We start from the raw sequence: 14929 nt of genomic DNA, 5'->3' as shown, positions 1-14929 counted from the left end.
CTTGTGATCAATGTCACAGGACTTCATGTCGCGCTTGCAGACGTCTTTAAAGCGGAGACATGGACGGCCGGTGGGTCTGATACCAGTGACGAGTTCGCTGTACAATGTGTCCTTGGGGATCCTGCCATCTTCCATGTGGCTCACATAGCCAAGCCATCTCAAGTGCCGCTGGCTCAGTAGGGTGTATATGCTGGGGATGTTGGCTGCCTCGAGGACTTCTGCGTTGGAGATACAGTCCTGCCACCTGATGCAAAGGATTCCCCGGAGGCAGCAAAGATGGAATGAATTGAGACGTCGCTCTTGGCTGACATACGTTGTCCAGGCCTCGCTGCCGTAGAGCAAGATACTGAGGACACAGCTTGGTACACTCGGACATTTGTGTTCCATGTCAGTGTGCCATTTTCCCACAATCTCTTGGCCAGTCTGGACATAGCAGTGGAAGCCTTTCCCATGCGCTTGTTGATTTCTGCATCGAGAGACAGGTTACTGGTGATAATTGAGCCTAGGTAGGTGAACTCTTGAACCACTTCCAGAGCGTGGTCGCCAATATTGATTGACAGAACATTTCTGACGTCCTGTCCCATGATGTTCGTTTCCTTGAGGCTGATGGTTAGGCCAAATTCGTTGCAGGCAGCCGCAATCCTGTCGATGAGTCTCTGCAGACACTCTTTCGTGTGAGATGTTAATGCAGCATCGTCAGCAAAGCGGAGTTCCCTGATAAGGACTTTCTGTACTTTGGTCTTTGCTCTTAGACGGGCAAGGTTGAACAACTTGCCATCTGATCTTGTGTGGAGGAAAATTCCTTCTTCTGAAGACTTGAACGCATATGAGAGCAGCAGGGAGAAGATGATCCCAAACAGTGTAGGTGTGAGAACACAGCCCTGTTTCACACCACTTAGGATAGGAAAGGAGTCTGATGAGGCGCCGCTATGCTGAATTGTGCCTTTCATATTGTCATGGAATGAGGTGATGATACTTAGTGGCTTTCGTGCACATCCGATCTTTGCTAGTAGTCTGATAGGACCACGTCTGCTGATGAGGTCAAAGGCTTTGGTGAGATCAGTGAATGCAACATAGAGGGGCATCTGTTGTTCAAGGCATTTCTCCTGTAGCTGGCGAAGGGAGAACAGCATGTCAATGGTGGATCTCTCTGCTCGAAAGCCACACTGTGCCTCAGGGTAGATACGCTCAACCAGCTTCTGGAGCCTGTTTAAAGCAACTCGAGCGAAGACTTTCCCCACTATGCTGAGCAGGGAGATTCCACGGTAGTTGTTGCAGTCACCGCGGTCACCCTTATTCGTATAGAGGGTGATGATATTGGTAAAGCGCATGTCCTGTGGTACTGCCCCCTCATCCAAGCAGAGGCAAAGCAGTTCGTGGAGTGCTGAAAGTATAGCAGGCTTGGCACTCTTGATTATTTCAGGGGTAATGCCGTCCTTCCCAGGGGCTTTTCGACTGGCTAGCGAATCAATGGCATCACTGAGTTCCGATTTTGTTGGCTATACGTCCAGCTCATCCATGACTGGTAGAGGCTGGGCTGCATTGAGGGCGGTCTCAGTGACAACATTTTCCCTGGAGTACAGTTCTAGGTAGTGTTCCACCCAGCGGTTTATTTGCTTGCGTTGGTCAGTGATCGTGTCCCCTGATTTAGATTTGAGGGGGGCAATCTTCCTGATGGTTGGCCCAAAAGCTCTCTTGATGCCATCATACATTCCTCTGATGTTTCCAGTGTCGGAGGCCAGCTGAATATGACTGCATAGGTGTTGCCAGTCGTCATTTGCGCAGCGCCTGGCTGTTCTTTGTGCAGCGCTTCTGGCTCCTTTAAGTGCTACGGATGTTAACTCGCTGGGGGCTTTCTTGTAGTTCAACAGTGCAATGCGCTTAGCGGCTATGACAGGTTCCAGCTCTTCAAAGTGAGATTGAAACTAGTCTGCATTCTGCTTCACACGTTTGCCATAGGTGGTCATTGCTGAGTCATAGATAGCACCTCTGATGTGGGCCCACTTGGTCTCTGCATCCCCTGTCGGAGTGTTTTGAAGGGCTTTTTCAAGTGAATTTAGAAACTTATGTAACAGCTGTGGATAAGAAATTTTGCTAGTGTTGATGCGTGGGCGGCCCTTCTGCTTGGAATGATGCAGCTTCTTTGGTTAGAGTCTAACCTTGCTGCACACCAGGGAGTGGTCGGTGTCACAGTCCGCACTGTGGAAGCTGCGTGTGATTTGAACGCTGTTTAAAGGGGCTCGCCTTGTGATGATGAGGTCCAGCTGGTGCCAACGACGTGATCTTGGGTGCCTCCAAGAAACCTGGTGACAGGGTTTAGTATGAAAGAACGAGTTGGTGATGCAGAGGTTGTGATAGGTACACAACTCAAGCAGTCTCCGTTCATTCTCATTTGTCCTTCCAATGCCATAGCGCCCAAGGCAGGAGGGCCATGAGTCATGGTCAGCCCCAACCCTGGCATTAAAGTCCCCCAGCAGGAATGGTGTTCGGTATTGGGAATGCTACTAGTGGAGTTCCTTGGAGAACTGGTCTTTAACTTCAGGTGGGGAGCAGAGTGTTGGAGCATAGATGCTGAGTAGGTGTACTGGACCAGAGGCGGTCAGCAGTCGGATGGACAGTATGCATTCCGAGCCATTTGAAGGTGGCTCTATCATGCTGAGCAAGGAGTTTCTGATGGAGAAGCCCACTCCATGCTGTCTTGGTTCTTCAGGATCCCTACCCTGCCACAAGAAGGTGTCGTCTTGCTCTCTTAGAGATCCACTTGCAAGGAAGTGTGTCTCCTGAAGTGCTGCAATGTCTACATTGAGTCTACTGAGCTCGTTGTTAATGATGGCGGTCTTCCGAGAATCGTTGATTTGTGTAAGGTCTTACGACAGGCCAGGACACATAGTTCTGACGTTCCTGCTTGCAAAATGAAGGGCTGGTACCTTCTTTCCTTTTTTTGTCGTGCTGTTTGGTGCGGTGTTGCAGTCCACTTGTTGGGCAATGACCCTGAGCTCCAAGCACCCATTGAAACAGGTGGACTGTGGCGGGATAGAACCTTACTGACTGGGGGCTGCCCGGTTTGAGGCGGGCAGTAGCTGTCCAGTGAGATGCGATGACCTCTCACACCGACAAAGGCAACCCGTGGCACCCAATCTCTACGCCAATTGAGCAGGACTTATAACCCGTAACTGCTGCCTTCCGTGTTGTTTTGGTCGCTGTGAGGCGACTATGGAGTGACCTCTCCATGGCGCATGCCTGGGCAGATGTCTGGAGGTTGTGAGTTGCCCAAGCATCAAAACCCACCTCTCGGCCTTCCTGGTTTTGGGGGAGCATGGGGTCCGTGAACAATGGGGAGGTTGTGACTGAGCTGGAAAACACTGTTCCTATATAAGGTTAGGATAGAGTGCCAGAGCTGGCGGGCAGCCATAAAGACGGGGCTAAAGTGTGGCGAGTCGAAGAGACTTAGTAGTTGGCAGGAAAAAAGACAGAGGCGCAAGGGGAGAGCCAACTGTGTAACAGCCCCGACAAACAAATTTCTCTGCAGCACCTGTGGAAGAGCCTGTCACTCCAGAATTGGCCTTTATGGCCACTCCAGGCGCTGCTTCACAAACCACTGACCACCTCCAGGCGCGTATCCATTGTCTCTCGAGATAAGGAGGCCAAAGAAGAAGAAGAGTGCCTGAGTGCAGTAGTAGTGCTGAAGGGTGTTAAATGCACCTGGAAAACTCCATCTATGATTTCGAGTACATTATTCAGTGCGAAAGGCGGCACGAGTGCCCATGAAGCAGTTGTCAAGGCTCAGGACCTCAATCCGGCCTCAGTCATCCTTCCACCATCACTGCTGGGAGCCAGGAAAGAAACTCCACCGTCCGCCTGGAGGACGCTGATATCGAGGAGGCCGTGCAGGCTGTGGACTGGCCCATTCGCCAGGAACGCAACCCCTGCCGGATGCCTCCCCCCTGGCATCCCCTTCCCAGCTCACCCCGCACCCACCCCTGCTTGGAGAGTAAAAGGCATTAAAAGCCCCTGCTCCTCAAAATTCTTGGTGCAGTGAGTGAGGGGTAGACCTGGCAGGATCGATTTCATCCCATGAATCCTAGAAGAAAATATCACGAATAAATCACGGTAGTTTTAAACTTTTTTTAAAAATTAGACCGGCAAAATTTTGTGTCGAGGTTGAAACTACACAAGGCAACCCCAACCTGACATGGGGACTGCATTGTGAGGGAGCTGATGAAATGATTTATTACCTGCACCCCCTCCCTCCCCGCATCCCCTTCCCCCACCACCTCATACCGGCATCCACCTATTCCTGAGCAGGGGCCCTAACAACCCCACTGCCTTGTGGGCGTCTCGGGAGAGACCAAAGCTAAGGGAGTAAACCCTAACAGAAAATCCGGAACGGAACCCCAAAGTCAGTCATGTGTCACCTTTGGCATGTTTCCGGCAGTTCCTGCAGCCATACCGGTGCCAAACATTTATGTCCAAATCATTAATATATACCATAAACAGCAAGGGACCCAACACTGAGCCCTGTGGAACATCACGGGAAACCGCTTTCCATTCGCAAAAACATCCGTTGACCATTACCCTTTGTTTCCTGTTACTGAGCCAATTTTGAATCCAACTCGCCACATTCCCCTGTATCCAGTTTTTCTGACCAGTCTGCCAGGTGTCCTTGTCAAATGCCTTACTAAAATCCATGTAGATAACATCCACTGCACTACTATCATTAATCCTCCTTGTTACTTCTTGAAAGTTGGTAAGACACGACATTCATGCTGACTATTCCTGATTAATCCGTGCCTTTCTAAGTGACAGTTTATCCTATCACTCAGAATTGATTCACCACTGAGGTCAGACTGACCAGCCTATAATTATTTGGCCTATCCCTCGCACCCTTTTTAAACAATGGTACAATGTTTGCAGACCTCCAATCCTCTGTTACCTCGCCTGTATTTGGTGTGGATTTGAAAATGATCCTCAGAGCATCGGCCATTTCCTCCCTGGCTTCCTTTAACAGCCTGGAATACAATCCATCCTGCCCTGGTGATTTATCTACTTTCAACAATATCAGACCCTCTAGTACTTCTCTTATTATGCTTAACGTATCCAATATTTCACACTCTTCTTTAATTACAATGTCTGCATCATCTCTCTCCTTTGTGAAGACTGAGAAAAAGTACTCACTAAAAACCCTGCCCATATCTTCGGCATCCATGCATAAGTTACATTGTACATCTCTGATTGGCCCTACCCTTTCCTCAGTTATCCTCTGCTCTTAATGCACTGATGAAACATCTTTGGGTTTTCATTGATTTTACCTGCCAATATTTTTTCATGTCGACTTTTTTCTTTCCTAATTTCCTTTTTCATTTCACCCCTGCACTTTCTATACTCAAGGCTTTCTAAAGTATGAAGTTTTTTTGTGACTATCATGAGCTTTCTTTTTCGGCTTTATCTTACCCTGTATGCTTCTAGATAACCAGGGGGCTCTAGATCTGGCAGTACCACCCTTTTTCTTTGTGGGGACATGTCTACACTGTGCCTGTAGAATCTCGCTTTTAAATGCCTTCCACTGGTTTGCCACTGATTTACCTTCAGGTAGCTATATCCAGTTCACTTTCGCTAGATCATCTCGCAGCTTTGTAAAATTTGCCTTCCTCCAATTTAGAACTTTTACTCCCATTCTATCTTTGTCCTTTTCCATAATAATGCTAAATCTAACTGTATTATGGTCACTATCTCCAAAGTGGTCATCCACTGCTACTTCATCCATTTGCCCAGCTTCATTGCCTAAGACTAAATCGAGAATTGTGCCCCCTCTCATTGGGCTTGTTATGAGCTGGCTAGAAAAGTTCTCTTGAATGCAGTTCAAGAATGTTGTGCCTTCTGTGCCCTTTGCACTGTTTGTATCCCAGTTGTTTGAGGGTAAATCAACATCTGACATGTGGGAATCTTTCAAACGTCAGCTGATTAGAATCCAGGACCAGCATGTTCCTGTGAGGAAGAAAGACAAGTTTGGCAAGTTTCGGGAAGCTTGGATAACACGGGATATTGTGAGCCTAGTCAAAAATAAAAAGGAAGCATTTGTAAGGGCTGGAAGGCTAGGAACAGATGAAGCACTTGAGGAATATAAAGACAGTAGGAAGGAACTTAAGCAAGGAGTTAGGAGGGCTAAAAGGGGTCATGAAAAGTCATAGGCAAACAGGATTAAGGAAAATCCCAAGGCTTTTTATACATATATAAAGAGCAAGAGGGTAACCAGGGAATGGGTTAGCCCACTCAAGGACAGAGATGGGAATCTATGCGTGGAGCCAGAGGAAATGGGTGAGGTGCTAAATGAGTACTTTGCATCAGTATTCACCAAAGAGAAGGACTTGGTGGATGATGAGCCTAGGGAAGGGAGTGCAGATAGTCTCAGTCATCTCATTATCAAAAAGGAGGTGTTGGGTGTCTTGCAAAGCATTAAAGTAGATAAGTCCCCAGGGCCTGATGGGATCTACCCTAGAATACTGAGGGAGGCAAGGGAGGAAATTGCTGGAGCCTTGACAGAAATCTTTGCATCCTCATTGGCTACAGGTGAGGTCCCAGAGGATTGGAGAATAGCCAATGTTGTTCCTTTGTTTAAGAAGGGTGGTAAGGATAATCCAGGAAATTATAGGCCGGTGAGCCTTACGTCAGTGGTAGGGAAACTAGAGAGGATTCTTCAGGACAGGATTTACTCCCATTTGGAAACAAACAAACTTATTAGCAAGAGACAGCATGGTTTTGTGAAGGGGGGGTCGTGTCTTACTAATTTGATTGAGTTTTTCGAGGAAGTGACGAAGATGATTGATGAGGGAAGGGCGGTGGATGTTGTCTATATGGACTTTAGTAAAGCCTTTGACAAGGTCCCGCATGGCAGACTGGTACAAAAGGTGAAGTCACACGGGATCAGAGGTGAGCTGGCAAGATGGATACAGAACTGGCTCAGTCACAGAAGACAAAGGGTAACAGTGGATGAGTGTTTTTCTGAATGGAGGGATGTGACTAGTGGTGTTCCGCAGGGATCAGTACTGGGACCTTTGCTGTTTGTAGTATATATAAATGATTTGGAGGAAAATGTAGCTGGTCTGATTAGTAAGTTTGCGGACGACACAAAGGTTGGTGGAGTTGCGGATAATGATGAGGATTGTCAGAGGGTACAGCAGGATATAGATCGATTGGAGACTTGGGCGGAGAAATGGCAGATGGTGTTTAATCCGGACAAATGTGAGGTAATGCATTTTAGAAGGTCTAATGCAGGTGGGAGGTATACAGTAAATGGCAGAACCCTTAGGAGTATTGACAGGCAGAGAGATCTGGGCGTACAGGTCCATCGGTCACTGAAAGTGGCAACGCATGTGGATAAGGTAGTCAAGAAGGCATACGGCATGCTTGCCTTCATCGGTCGGGGCATAGAGTATAAAAATTGGCAAGTCATGTTGCAGCTGTACAGAACCTTAGTTAGGCCACACTTAGAATATTGCGTGCAATTCTGGTCGCCACACTACCAGAAGGACGTGGAGGCTTTGGAGAGGGTACAGAGGAGGTTTACCAGGATGTTGCCTGGTCTGGAGGGCATTAGCTATGAGGAGAGGTTGGAAAAACTCGGATTGTTTTCACTGGAACGACGGAGGTGGAGGGGCGACATGATAGAGGTTTACAAAGTTATGAGCGGCATGGAAAGAGTGGATAGTCAGAAGCTTTTTCCCAGGGTGGAAGAGTCAGTTACTAGGGGACATAGGTTTAAGGTGCGAGGGGCAAAGTTTAGAGGGGATGTGCGAGGCAAGTTCTTTACACAGAGGGTGGTGAGTGCCTGGAACTTGCTGCCAGGGGAGGTGGTGGAAGCAGATACGATAGCGACGTTTAAGAGACATCTTGACAAATATATGAATAGGAAGGGAATAGAGGGATATGGGCACCGGAAGTGCAGAAGGTGTTAGTTTTGGCAGGCATCAAGATCGGCGCAGGCTTGGAGGGCCGAATGGCCTGTTCCTGTGCTGTACTGTTCTTTGTTCTTTGATATTGGGGTAGTTGAAATCCCCAACTATTATTGCTGTATTGTTTTTGCACTCAGAAATTTGCCTACATATTTGAGCTTCTATCTCCCTCTGACTAGTTGGGGTCTATAGTACACTCCTAGTAGTGTGGCTGCCCCTTTTTTTTATTTCTGAGCTCAACCCATATGGCCTCATTTGATCATTCATTTCGCATATCATCCCTCCTCACAGCTGTAATTGATTCCTTAACCAATAATGCTACATTTTTTTTATTCCCCTCTCTATCCTGCCTGAAAACTCTATATCCAGGGTTGTTGAACTGCCATTTTTGCCCCTCTTTAAGCCAACTTTCAGTTATAGCAATGACATCGTGTTGTCATGTGTCTATCTGTGCTCTCAGCTCCTTGGCTTTATTTGTTATACTCCTTGCATTTAAATAAATACCTTTTAACACTGCCAAATAGTGTACTGTACTTTGCTTCTTCTGCCTTTCAGTCACTCATTAATTTTTGTCCTCCCGTTGCCTGCTCTGAATTTGTCCTATCTTAAACTGCCCTCAGGTTCCCATCCCCCTGCCAATCTAGTTTAAACCATCCCCAACAGCACCAGCAAACCTTCCTGCAAGGATATTTGTCCCAGTCCTGTTCAGGTGCAGACTGTCCGGCTTGTACAGGTCCCACCTTCCCCAGAACCGGTCCCAATGCCCCAGAAATCTGAAGCCCTCCCTCCTGCACCATCTCTCCAGCCACGCATGCAACAGGTATATTTTCCTATTCCTATACTCACTAGCACGTGGCCTCGGGAGTAATCCGGAGATTACTAATAACGAGCAATCAAACGGATGAAAAACAACGACGATGTTCTTGGCCACGATGGTATTCTAGCTGAAGTCTTCAAAGTTGGTCGGCTTTTTCACACTTCAAGACTCCATGCACTCATCCTACGGATTGGGAAGAAAAATAAACTCACTCCACCACACCCCCACGCCCACCTCACCCCCAACCTGACTTCAGGAATACAACAATTGTCATTATCTTCAAGAGAATTTAACCCTGAAAAGTGTGAGGTGATACACTTTAGAAGGAGTAATGTGACACACAAGTATTCATTGAATGGCCTGACACTGGAAAGTTCCGAGGAACAAAGGGACCTTGGCGTGTTTGTCCATAGATCTCTGAAGGCAGAAGGGCAGGTTAATAGGGTGGTGAAAAAGGCATATGGGACGCTTGCCTTTATCAATCGAGGCATAGATTACAAAAGCAGGGAGGTCATGTTGGAGTTGTATAGAACTTTGGTAAGGCCATAGCTGGAGTACTGTGTGCAATTCTGGTCGCCACATTATAGGAAGGATGCGATTGCACTGGAGGGGGTGCAGAGGCGATTCACCACGATGTTGCCTGGGATGGAATATTAAGCTATGAAGAGAGGTTGGATAGGCTTGGGTTGTTTTCGCTGGAGCAGAGAAGACGGAGGGGTGACCTGATCGAGGTGTACAAGATTATGAGGGGCGTGGACAGGGTGGATAGGGAGCAGCTGTGCCCCTTAGTTGAAGGGTCAGTTACGAGGGGACACAAGTTTAAGGTGAGGGGCAGGAGGTTTAAGAGGGATTTGAGGAAGAACCTTTTTACCCAGAGGGTGGTGACGGTCTGGAATGCACTGCCTGGGAGGGTGGTTGAGGCGGGTTGCCTCACATCCTTTATAAAGTACCTGGATGAGCACTTAGCATGTCATAACATTCAAGGCTATGGGCCAATGCTGGCAAATGGGATTAGGTAGACAGATCAGGTGTCTTTAATGCATCGGTGCAGACTCGATGGGCCGAAGGGCCTCTTCTGCACTGTATTATTCTGTGATTCTGTGAGGGGAGATATATCTTGCTCTGGAAACTGTTGAGGTATTTCCCTCTTGTCCATTGCAGGGAAAATCCTGACACGCATTCTCTTGAATCACCTACTTCCTGTGACTGAGGAAATCCTCCCGAGACAGTGTGGCTTTAGACCTTCCAGAGGAACCTCTGACATGATCTTTGTTGCTCGACAAATCCAGGAAAAATGACTAGAACACCAGGAACTCTTCATTGCATTCATTGACCTGACCAAACCATTTGACTAAGTAAATTGCAAGGCTCTGTGGATTGTGCTTCAAAGATTTGGATGTCCAAGAAACTTCATCACAGTCCTGCAATTGCTCCACGATGATATGACTGCACCTGTCTTGAGTGGGAAATCTGAAACAGAGGCCTTCAAAATCCAGACTGGGGTCAAGCAAGGCTGTGTGATAGCCCCCATACTATTTACAGTCTACCTGACAGTGGCTATTCACCTCCTCAAAGATCAGCTACCCTCTGGTGTGAGCCTTAAATACCGCCAAGATGGAAACTCTTTAACCTCAGTCGCCTCCATGCCAGAACCAGAGGGCATAGATTTAAGGTAAGGGGCAGGAGGTTTAGAGGGGATAAAAACAAGAAATGCTGGAAATACTCAGCAGGTCTGGCAGCATCTGTGGAGAGAAGCAGTGTTAGCGTTTCAGGTCAGTGACCCTTCTTTAGAACTGGCAAATATTAGAAATGTAAAAGGTTATAAGCAAGTAAAGCGGGGGTGGGGCAAGAGATAACAAAGGAGAAGGTGTAGATAGGACAAGGTCATAGAATAGCTGACCAGAAGGTCGTGGAGCAAAGGCAAACAATATGTTAATGGTGTGTTGAAAGACAAAGCATTAGTACAGATAGGGTGTTAACGGACTGAAAATTGAACAGCCGCAAGTACAAACATGAATAAAACAGTGGGTAAGCAAACTGAACAAACTAAGATGAAATAAAATAAAATAAAATAAACACAAAAAAATACATATATAAAAAAAGGAAAAAGAAAAAAATAACTAAAACTAAAAGTAAAATGATGTGAACATCAACGCAAGCTCGAGGAACAGCATCTCATTTCCGAATTAGGCACGCTCCAGCCTGCCGGACTGAACACTGAGTTCAATAATTTCAGAGCATGACGGGCCCCCCATTTTACTTTTAGTTTTAGTTATTTTTTCTTTTTCCTTTTTTATATATATATATTTTTTTGTGTTTATTTTATTTCATCTTAGTTTGTTCAGTTTGCTTACCCACTGTTTTTTTTCATGTTTGTACTTGTGGCTGTTCAATTTTCAGTCTGTTAACACCCTATCTGTACTAATGCTTTGTCTTTCAACACACCATTTAATATATTTGCCTTTGCTCCACGACCTTCTGGTCAGCTATTCTGTGACCTTGTCCTATCTACACCTTCTCCTTTGTTATCTCTTGCCCTACCCCCGCTTTACTTGCTTATAACCTTTCACTTTTCTAATATTTGCCAGTTCTGAAGGGTCACTGACCTGAAACGTTAACTCAGCTTCTCTCTCCACAGATGCTGCCAGACCTGCTGAGTATTTCCAGCATTTCTTGTTTTTCTTTCAGATTTCCAGCATCTGCAGTTTTTTGCTTTTATTTGAGGTTTAGAGGGGATTTGAGGAAAAGAATTTTCATCCAGAGGGTGGCTGGAAGGGGTGGTAGAGGCAGGAACCCTCAACATTTAAGAAGTATTTAGATGAGCACTTGAAACGTCATAGCATACAAGGCTACAGGCCAAGTGCTGGAAAATGGGATTAGAATAGCTAGGTGCTTGATGGCCGGCACAGACATGATGAGCTGAAAGGCCTGTTTCTGTGCTGTATAACTCTATGTCTCTATATGTTGAAGCAGAGACTTTGGAATATGTTGAGCACTTCTTGGCAGCCACCTCTCTCAAAAGGCCACCATTGACGAGGAGATCCAACACCAGATCAGCTATGTCAGCTCAGCCTTCTACAAACTATGACAGCGTGTGTTTAACAACAAAGACCTCTGCAAGTCAACAAAAGTCCTAGTGTACAGAGCAGTTGTTTTCACCACACTCCTGTACTGCAGTGAGACCTGGACTGTATATCAGCAACACATAAGTGAGCTAGAGAAATTCCATCAGCAATGCCTCTGCCGCATCCTCCGGATTCAATGGGAGGACCGTCGAATAAACACTAGTGTCCTTCTTGAAGCCAAGGCAAAATTCCTACTTAACCAACTTCGAAGGACTGGACACTGTGTCCGGATGGCCGAAAACTGTCTCTTCCGCCAGCTCCTGTTTTCTCAACTCTCAACTGCCCAGTGTTCCGGGGAGGACAAAGAAAACACTTCAAAGACACTCCGAAGCTCCCTTTGAAATGCAGCAGCAGTGACATTGATGACTGGGAGGAGCTTGCTACCGATAGTTCAAAATGCCCATCAAGCAGCATAATGCTTCAAGTCGAAATGCCTTAATGATGAGGCAGAGAGGCAGCAGAGAAGGCAAGAAAAAGAAGCAAATCTTGCATCCGGATCCCACTACCTCATTGAATGTTCTGCCCATGTGCCCAAAGATCTGTGGATCGAGAATTGGACTGTTCAGTCACCTGAAGACTTGTGACCTTGAGTAGATATCATCCCCGAATCGAAGGACAGATGACGACTCAATGCCTCTCTTTAAGAATCACACCAGGTCTGCAGTTTACCAGTGACAGATGGCAAGTTGAATGAGAACAGCCAACGCTTTATTGAAACCGGCAGTGGAGAGCTTATTAAGATTATTGAAGATCCAATTTAATGGCATTTTACCTGGCTGTTCGAATTTTACGAAGATTGCACCGGACATTGGAGCCGCAGCAGATATTTAAGGGCAGTGACACGGCGGCAGCTGAAGTTGTTGCTGCATTCAGCAGCCGTGGGGTTAGGCAGTTTGCCTTCACAGAAAGGCTGGTGCAGCGTGACCACAATGTTTAATGTGGAAGAGGGGGAGTTGAGGAGCCAGGGATCTGGACTCGAGCCTCCATCACACCATCAAGCCTCTGGTACGGGGGGTCAGTCAAGAGGGGGCTGGGTGGGCACTGTTGAGAAAGCAAGTGGTGGGGGGCCCTTCAGACCGGTAAGTGCCATGGGCATCATCCATTCAAGAGGCGGGTCCTCCATTGAGGAGAAGAACCTGAGAGGGAAGGAGGCGCAGGCACACAGATCTGGTCAGCAGCAACTCAGGGCTACCTGCAGGGGCGGCCTTGGGATGGGCAGGTGGCAGGTGCCCGCACTGGTGACCTCTTCGCCCTCTCCCAATGGCAGGTCCACACTGCTGGTTGGATGTCTTCTGAGGCTGCTGGGCAGTAAGGTCACTGCTGTGCTGGGCTAATGCTGTTGGGCGGGAATGGTCACTCTGCTGGGCAGGATGGTCACTCTGCTGGGCGGGATGGTCACTCTGCTGGGCAGTAAGGTCACTGCTGTGCTGGGCTAAGGCTGTTGGGCAGGATGGTCACTCTGCTGGGCGGGATGGTCACTGGCTGCTGGGCAGGATTGTCACTCTGCTGGGCGGGATGGTCACTGGCTGCTGGGCAGGATTGTCACTCTGCTGGGCGGGATGGTCACTGGCTGCTGGGCGGGATGGGCTGAAGTGGGGTTCCGGTGCTGGCTGCCCTTTAAAGAAGGTGTTTGCACATCCCACCCTGTTAACTGACGATGCATCTCCCGCCATCAGTCCCTGCCTCCAGCCGGAGAAAGATCCAGACCCGGCCGAGTGCAGTGAGATTGCTGCAAGAGCGGAATCGCCAGCGGCCGCCGCTTCCAGTCCCTCGCCGTCGGCTCACACAAAATACCGGCCTTGGAGTGGCACCGGCTTTTCCACCAGCTCATCTATAGAGACATCCTGTCTGCTTATTCCACTCATACTCTCCATTCCCTGTTCAGCGGCCGGCTCCTGATCCTCAATCCGTTCCCGGTTTTCCTCCAAGAATATGTCCCATTCCATCTCCCAGCAAGCCCTGGGCCTTAGCTGATTTCCACGGCAGCGGAGCCCAGAGAGAGAGAGAGAGAGAGCCCGGGGCCCAGAGAGAGAGCACGGGGCCCAGAGAGAGAGAGAGCCCGGGGCCCAGAGAGAGAGAGAGAGAGAGCCCGGGGCCCAGAGAGAGAGAGAGAGAGAGAGCCCGGGGCCCAGAGAGAGAGAGAGAGCCCGGGGCCCAGAGAGAGAGAGAGAGCCCGGGGCCCAGAGAGAGAGAGAGAGCCCGGGGCCCAGAGAGAGAGAGAGAGAGAGAGAGCCCGGGGCCCAGAGAGAGAGAGAGAGAGAGCCCGGGGCCCAGAGAGAGAGAGAGAGAGAGCCCGGGGCCCAGAGAGAGAGAGAGAGCCCGGGGCCCAGAGAGAGAGAGAGCCCGGGGCCCAGAGAGAGAGAGAGCCCGGGGCCCAGAGAGAGAGAGAGAGCCCGGGGCCCAGAGAGAGAGAGAGCCCGGGGCCCAGAGAGAGAGAGAGAGCCCGGGGCCCAGAGAGAGAGAGAGCCCGGGGCCCAGAGAGAGAGAGAGAGCCCGGGGCCCAGAGAGAGAGAGAGAGCCCGGGGCCCAGAGAGAGAGAGAGAGCCCGGGGCCCAGAGAGAGAGAGAGCCCGGGGCCCAGAGAGAGAGAGAGAGCCCGGGGCCCAGAGAGAGAGAGAGAGCCCGGGGCCCAGAGAGAGAGAGAGAGAGCCCGGGGCCCAGAGAGAGAGAGAGAGAGCCCGGGGCCCAGAGAGAGAGAGAGAGCCCGGGGCCCAGAGAGAGAGAGAGAGAGAGCCCGGGGCCCAGAGAGAGAGAGAGCCCGGGGCCCAGAGAGAGAGAGAGAGAGCCCGGGGCCCAGAGAGAGAGAGAGAGAGAGAGAGCCCGGGGCCCAGAGAGAGAGAGAGAGAGAGCCCGGGGCCCAGAGAGAGAGAGAGAGAGCCCGGGGCCCAGAGAGAGAGAGAGAGCGCCCGGAGCCCAGAGAGAGAGAGAGAGAGCCCGGGGCCCAGAGAGAGAGAGAGAGAGCCCGGAGCCCAGAGAGAGAGAGAGAGCCCGGGGCCCAGAGAGAGAGAGAGAGCCCGGGGCCCAGAGAGAGAGAGAGAG

This window comes from Heterodontus francisci, chromosome 42, assembly GCF_036365525.1.
Source record: "Heterodontus francisci isolate sHetFra1 chromosome 42, sHetFra1.hap1, whole genome shotgun sequence".
Taxonomy (NCBI): Eukaryota; Metazoa; Chordata; class Chondrichthyes; order Heterodontiformes; family Heterodontidae; genus Heterodontus; species Heterodontus francisci.
The sequence above is the reverse complement of the archived record's forward strand: the minus strand, read 5'-3'. Positions refer to the sequence as shown.